Source organism: Myotis yumanensis, unplaced genomic scaffold (assembly GCF_028538775.1).
Source record: "Myotis yumanensis isolate MYYU_CA2020_CCGP unplaced genomic scaffold, mMyoYum1.0.hap1 SCAF_10, whole genome shotgun sequence".
NCBI classification, from domain to species: domain Eukaryota; kingdom Metazoa; phylum Chordata; class Mammalia; order Chiroptera; family Vespertilionidae; genus Myotis; species Myotis yumanensis.
Genome location: NW_027223761.1, coordinates 15929586 through 15937320, shown reverse-complemented (window position 1 = coordinate 15937320; position 7735 = coordinate 15929586). Strand labels below are relative to the sequence as shown.

At 50.8% G+C, this 7735-nt stretch overlaps 1 pseudogene; it reads right to left on the bottom strand.

Moving 5' to 3' along the window:
* Positions 1 to 2070: 2070 nt before the first annotated feature.
* On the bottom strand, positions 2071 to 3922 carry LOC139017685 (SNF-related serine/threonine-protein kinase pseudogene; annotated as a pseudogene).
* Positions 3923 to 7735: the final 3813 nt, after the last annotated feature.

Sequence of the window (7735 nt, the reverse complement as noted above, 5' to 3'; positions counted from 1 at the left end):
ACCATCACTCCCACCTACATTGAAAATTCCCCCGAGTACAATATCTGTGACTTTGATCAGCCAGAGGACAGTGTGGAGTTCCAGAAAAAACATGCGCTCTGACACCTAATTCTCTCAATAAGCCTGTAAGGTCGGTCCCATTTGTATCCTCACTTAACAGATGAGGAAACTGAGGCAGAGGTTAAGTCACTTGCCTGAAGTCAAATCGGCAGTTCAGAGCTGGGACTCAAACCCAGCAGGCTGGCCCCAGAGCCCTGGCTCTTAACGGCTTCAGGGTACAACCTTACAGAGGGAGGTCCCACCTTCCAGAGGAGGATGAACAGGGAGGAGAAAGGGGCGGCCCAGGAGCTGGGAATGGAGACACTGAGCCCTCCCGCTGCAGCAGGAGGCCTGTCCCCAGCGTCAGGGGCCTCGAGAAGTCACAGGAGCACTGAGTTTTTCTTCTCATGACTGTCTGTGTGGACCAACGGAGATGGGGTCAGAGGTCGCTGGCCACACATCCGGTCTGGAGTGGCACCGGAAACTGCCCAGCCCTTCTCCAGCCCACCCTGAATGGGCGCCTCTGAATCCAACAGTCTAGGACACTTGTAAACTTCCCCCAACCAGGAGGAAGGGCCCCGGGCATCTAGAGTCAGGGTGGTGGTGTGAAGGAGAACATCATATTCTGGTGCAGGTCAGAGCTGAAAGAAGTAGAAGCAACATGAAACCTCCATCCAGCAGGACAACTAGGGGAAATGCCATAGAAATGCCATAGATTTCTTGGCGTTAATTTTGTATCCTGCTACATTGCCAAATTCATTTATTAAGTCTAATAGTTTTTTGATGGAGTCTTTAGGGTTTTTTATGTATAATATCATGTCATCTGCAAATAAGGACAGTTTTACTTCTTCTTTTCCAATTTTGATGCCTTTTATTTCTTCTTCTTGTCTAATTGCAATGGCTAATACTTCCAGTACTATGTCGAACAGGAGTGGTGAGAGTGGGCATCCCTGTCTTGTTCCTGTTCTTAGGGGAAATGGTGTTAGTTTATGTCCATTGAGTATGATGTTGGCTGTGGGTTTGTCATCTATGGCTTTTATTATGTTGAGGTATGATCCTTCTATTCCCACCTTGCTGAGAGTTTTTATCAAAAATGGGTGTTGAATTTTGTCAAATGCTTTTTCTGCATCAATTGATATGACTACGTGGTTTTTTTCTTTCAATTTGTTTATGTGATGTATCACGTTTATTGATTTGCAGATATTGTACCATCCTTGCATTCCTGGGATAAATCCTACTTGGTCATGGTGTATGATCTTTCTGATGTACTGCTGGATCCGATTTGCTAAGATTTTGTTGAGGATTTTGGCATCTATGTTCATGAGGGACATTGGCCTGTAATTCTCTTTCATTGTGTTGTCTTTACCTGGTTTTGGTATTTCATGGCTATTCTTAAAGTCAGTGTCAGGATTGTCACATCTTTAAATACAGATAGAATTGTCAGAAGTACATATTATACACACACATATGTATATATATACACACACATACAGAAAAATACTAGACTAATTGTCCACAATATTTTATTTATACACTACTGTAACTCTATGCAACTTCTGAAGACAGGTTAAGGGGCACAAGAAACTGTGTAGAGCCAGTAAGTAGTTTGGTCCAATATTATCTTAATGTAATGGTTATTCGCTCGCTCTCTTTTATGGGACAACATACTATGACATACAACACATGCACAGTCATTCACTTAGGAACAAAGGAGTAAGACACCACTCAGACTAACATCTGTCTACCCAGAGGGCCAACCAACCACACACAACTAATAAGGCTATAATACAGCTATGCAGCATAAATGGTCAACACTGCTGATCCTGAAGTGAGCACCATATATACATCTGAATATAAAAAACACAATGAAAACCGAACACATACGGGTTCAAATGTGCCATGCCAAGGTTATACACAATCACAGGAAGAAGTATTTACATTGCTTGGAAAACAGCTGCAACAAAGAGTTTCTTGCCAATGCCCTTTATAAACGTCTCTCCTATGTTTAATGACAGATGTTACGCTCACTGTCTATGTGAACCGCACATCTTCTTTCTGGCCACCTGAGCCGCCCGAGGGGCTGCCCCCACCCGTGTTGTTTCTTGATGGGGCTGGCCTTGTCCGCCCCACCGCTGCTGTTGCTGGGCTTGCTCTGGCCCCCGCTGCCCGGCGGCCCCTTGCTGCTTGTCCCGGTGAAGCCGCTGTCTTTATCGAGCCGCCGGCGGCTCTCCAAGTCATCGTCGCTGGTCTCCGAGCTGCTGCAGCTGGAGCCGCGGCCCTGGCTTTTCCTCCGGTGGTAGCATTTGTGAACCATTCCCAGGGAGGCGATGTTCATCTTTTACCTGCTCAGCTTGGGAGGCAGGTTCTCATCCATGTCGAACTCTTCGTCGGACTCCCCTTCCTCGAAGATCTGGTTCAGCACCGGGGCGCTCTTCCTCGAGGTCAGCCGGTTGGTCACCGAGGGCTTCCGGCGCAGGACCACTTGCGTGGAGAGGGACATGGGTTTCTTGTCCTCCTCATCCTCCTCTTCATCTTCCTCCACCCGGAACAGACACTTCCGCCCACTGGCCACGGGCTTCAAGCTCGCCGGTGGCACCGTGGACAATGCCGGCCCAGCCAACTCGGGGAGGTCGTCTTTCCTGGCCATGTCACACAGGCCTTTGCTCCGGTGGCCATTGAGGACACCGTCGGCAGCCCGCGCAGGAGCCGGAGGGACGGTCGCGTGGGACAGGGGAGTGGCGGTGAGGTCATCCTCCAGGTCCTGGGGCACTTCGATTTTGGTGGGCCATGACTGCCTAAACTGGGCCTTGATATTGCTGGGGCTGGCGGACCTGGTTTGGATTTCTTTCTCTTGCTTCTCCCTCAGGATCCGTTCAGCGAGCAAGAGGTATGTGGCCATGACCTGGTTGTACCTGCTGGTTTCCAGGGCTTCGACAATGGCATCTCGATCCGCTATGTCCCCGAGCACCATGCGCTGAATGATGCTGTTGTGCTCCTCCTCTGAGAGGTTCTTGTAGGACACCAGGGGGATGTTATACTTGGTGGCTGGCGAAGGGTCCACACCCTGAAGCCAAGGATGGTTTTCAATCTCTTCTAAAGAGGCCCTTCTCTCGGGATCTCTCTGTAGCATCTGGGTGATGAAACTGGTGCAGCATCCCAACTCTTTAGACACATGGGATGGGACCGTGTATTTACAATCCATGATCCTTGTCAATGTTTCACTGTCATTGGCCTCTTGAAAGGGTTGCTGCCCGCATACCAACATGAAAAGGATCACTCCCAGACTCCATATATCTACTGCAGGTGCATCATACTCATCCCCAAGCAGAATTTCTGGAGCAGAATATGCGAGAGACCCACAGCTGGTAGTGAGCTTCTTCCCTGGCTGAAATTTGTTGCTGAAACCAAAGTCCGTCAGCTTCACAAGGCCTCGTCTTTCAAAGAAGACCACATTCTCAGGTTTCAAGTCCCTGTGAACCACGTGGAGTTTATGGCAATAAGATAGGGCATGAACTATCTGAGCAAAGTACTTCTTGGCCAAGTCTTCATTAAGTCCCTCCTCGTGTTTCATTATGTAATCGAACATATCTCCTCCATCCCCAAGTTCCAGAATGAGATACAGTTTGGTCTGGGTGTCAATCACTTCATAGAGATGCATGACGTTGGGATGCTGCACCAGTTTCATGCACCTCACTTCTTGGAAAAGGCGACCAGTGGCTAGTGTGTCCAACTTTGTCTTGTCAATAATTTTTATGGCCACCTTTTCACCTGTAAAGACATGCCTGGCAAGCTTAACCACTGCAAAGTGACCCCGGCCCAAGGTTTTATCCAGATCATACAATCCAGCAATTTTCCCATCGTATCCTCGCTTGAGTCCTGCCATGCTGGTCCAACAGAAGAAAAACTATCCAGACTGTTTGAAACGTGTCTTCTCATATAAGAATACCTGGTGAAAATAAGGAATTCATTTTCAGTGTTGCCATGGGCATCCTGCAAACTGCATAGTGAATAATCCTTCTTATTTCTGTGTTTTGTTAGTTGCTTTTTTCTCCTCTGAACTGCAACTGGTTCCAGGAATCTTTGTAGTCAACAGGAATCCCACAGTGAACAGATACCTAGAGATTGTTCCAGGTATGTTGGGGTCCAGCCCCAGCAGGTCCAGGGGTTCCCAAAGGTGTGGACGGAGTCGGCAAAGAATGAAGGAATGACACGGAGACAGCGTTCAGTTGATCAGCAGCCTAGCCAGGTTCTCCAGCCAGGATCTCCAGCCAGGTTCTGTGTTCTTTTCTCCTGTTACATCGGTATTTATACCAGTTGATTTTAATCCTATCCATTCTATTCCAAAGGTTAAGGAGTTTCTTATCTCCATTCCAAGGTTACTCGATTGTTCTATTAAGCTACAAGGGAGTAACTGAAGGAGATTATCCTAAGTAAAGGTTATGTAGCTTAAGCATGATCGTTCGTAGTTAAAGTGATTAACTACCCGCCTGACATGTAGTTAAGGGATTTTGATCTCTCCATAACTCCAGGGAAAAATCCCCACCTGGGGAAACAACCTTTCTCAGAGAGGTGACCGTGGTTAAAACAGATAGCACTAAGAAGGGGAGCAGACATATTAAGAACAGTGTGCCATATACGCCAGGTCCCTTGAAACATATGCTGCGCAGATGTTTCTTCCCTGCAGCGACTGTGTCAAGCAGCAAGGATGGACCGGCTTCCGGCAGCAGGTGGTTTTCATCTGGCCCATCTTGTGGGAGCCTCTCCCAGCCCCCTCCACTGGGAGTGGGAGGAGCCTTGAACCAGGGCCCTGAAGGTGTCCCTGCCAGAGGGACATCAATTCCTCCACGGCCCCTCTGCACAGCAAAAGCCTTGGCCTCGTCACTGCCACCTCCCCTGGAAAGGCTAATGTCATGAAGGGCATTCAGGGGAGGGGGACCCTTGGGCAGAACCCCAAACTGCAGCTGGTGGTGGTCAGATGCCCCATCCTGCTCTGAGTCCCAGCAAAGTCCCCGAGGGTCCCCTGAGCTGCGGCTGCAGAAACAGGTTTCGCAGGCGACGCCAGAACAGGAACACTTGGGAAACTCAGAGTGGCTTTAGGCCGAGAACCAGATGTTCAGAACAGAGCACAGACCGGTTCTGCTCCACAGAGCGGCGAAGGAAAACACTGGTCTTTTTTCCTTTTTCCCTCAAGCAAAACATAAGCAGTGTGGATTTTCCGGGGCTCGGCCACCTCAGCCATTAATGAAGCTCTGCTTCTGCCACCTGTAACCCTAAAAACAAAAAGGACACAAAACTCCACACAGTTATTTCCCAATTCCCAGGGCAGGCCAGCCCTCCAGGTTTGTTTTCACGTTCCCAGATCCGGCCGCCGGGCCCTGCACAGCGGTGAGTGAACTCGATTCTTTCCTTGTTTGGTGGGTGACTAAACGGAGACTCAGAGAGGGGAGGTGACATGACTTTGGTCACCCAGCACTCACTGTGCTGCGATGGGAACACATCTCACCACCAAACAGTAACTTCCCTATTGTGCTCTGGGGCTCTAGGGGTCCGGGAAGGGGCGAGCTGGGAGCGAGCAGGTTTGGGGCCTTTTAAATGCCTCTTGCTCTCACTGGCTGCAGAGAACGCACGCCCGGAGCCGAGCACTTGAGGAGCTGTCTAGAAAGCAAGAAGCATGGGACGGGAGAGCTGGGGGCTAGTCACACATGGGTTAACCTCGGTGCCTGGTACAGACTAGAGGTATTTGTTCCTCTCACATATCAATTGGGTTTCCGCCTAAGATTTCATTTGAAGAAACAGATAAACAGCTTAAAAAATAATTGGAAACCAGTGCAACAAAGCAAGTCGGTCTGCGGCGCGTGCCTGCCGGACTGGTTCGTGATGCGGCGGTGTTCCGGGAGGCGGTGTGACGACGAAACTTACCCGTCTAGGGGAGGCTGCCTGGAGGAGCATGCCCGGCGTGGTGGTGGGGCGGGAGGGGAGGGGGGCTGTGCCTCTTTGCGGAATTTGAATTTAAAATCTTTAGCTATTAAAAATGGGCACCCATCCCCCTCGATGGTGGCGAGACCCCAGCAGCCACCTCCCAGGACAAAGCTCTGGGGAAGGTTTTGTGAGAGTTGGGCTCTGGGGTGTGGCCCTCCAGGCAGGGCAGCTCCTGACCCCATGCCAATGTCCCTGTCCCTTAGGCAGTGGGTAATGGGGTTTTCTCTCATCCAAGCAAACCTTGTGGAGTCCCTGGGCCCCTCAGGGCAGCCTGGGACAGCTGATCTGGGGGTGGGGGGGGTGGGGGGAGGGGCGGATGTTTGGGAACCATCACACAGCTGCAAAGGCTAAAACAGCAATTTCCTCCTGGCGCTGGACATGGTGTCCCCAGCGGAACACATGGCGCCCAGGTGCTCGTGGGCAGCCCCTGTCATCTTCGACCCCTTCCCTGCTGCTCAGCCTGCTCCGAGCCAGCGCACACCTGCCTACGCGTTGGCAGTTCACGCAGAAACAAGGGCCGGGGTCAGGGTCACCAGGCCGGGTCTTGGATTTCACGTGTCCCACAGGTCGAGGCGATGTGTACCAGCTGGTGCAGTTGACTAGTGGGGAGCCCCGTGCGTGCCGTCCACCAGGGTTGCCTGTTGGGACTTGTTAGAGGTTAAACAGGTACAGGCTGAGCTCAGCTCAAATGAAACTTGAACACTTCAGGTCGTTGTCGTCAATTCTCCCAACACAGGGAAAAAGGTAATTGTCAATTAACGAGCCCATCCACTGAGGCAGGAGGAAAATCAATAACATGGACCAATGCAGAGTGTTCTAATGCCAGCCAGGATTCCAGGAGCGACGCCTTTCAAATAGGTACACGGAGTAATTGGCTTCTCCCTGGTGACCCGTCCCGCGGACTCTACGACTCTCCAATTAACATGTTCCGTTGACAGACACACAATTATTTGGGTTCACTGTGCCCCAGCCAGTGTTTGTTCAATCAGAACTTGCAAATACGTAGGAAGTGCACAGAATAGCAAATGCAGAATGGCTCCGGGGGGAAGCCAAATGGGTCTTAAAGAAACTCTGGACACGGGATTTCTGTTCCCGAGAGCTGCCCTGGGTCTTAGCTTAAATGCTGATCAAAACCCCTGTTCTGGCCAGCCCCTGCCTGGGCCTGTCCCCATCCCCTATGGCGTGATGGCTACTGTCCCCAGAATCCATCAGAAATAAGGGGACCGTTCCCCTTCCTGGCCCTGTGCAAGTTGGAAAGTAGCGGGGCCATGCCTTTGCCCAGGCGGCTCCTTCTGCCTGGAAGGCCATTTCTCATCTCCTCCACCTGAATCATTCTGACCCACCCAAGCCTCCAAATCCTCAGGGACTCTGCCTGGACCTCCTGAGACCAGGTGAAGGTCCTTTCCCCATGCCCCATCCTGGGCTCGCTCCTCCTTACCAGTTTCCTGCACAAAAGAGCGAGCCCTCTGATGTCACAGACTAAGTATCATTCATCTCTAAACATCAGCACTTAGCATAGAAGATGCTTAGCAAATGGTTGTTGGATGGATAGGGGGGAGGGGTAGGTAGTGCATGAAAGAGTGGGTAAGAGGATGGATGGATTTGTGGGTACCTGTAAGAACAGGTAGGAAATGGGTAACGGTTGGGAATGAAGGTGGGTGTGAGGGTAGAGGATAAGTGGGGGCTGCATGGGGATTGAGTGGATAGAGTGGGAGGG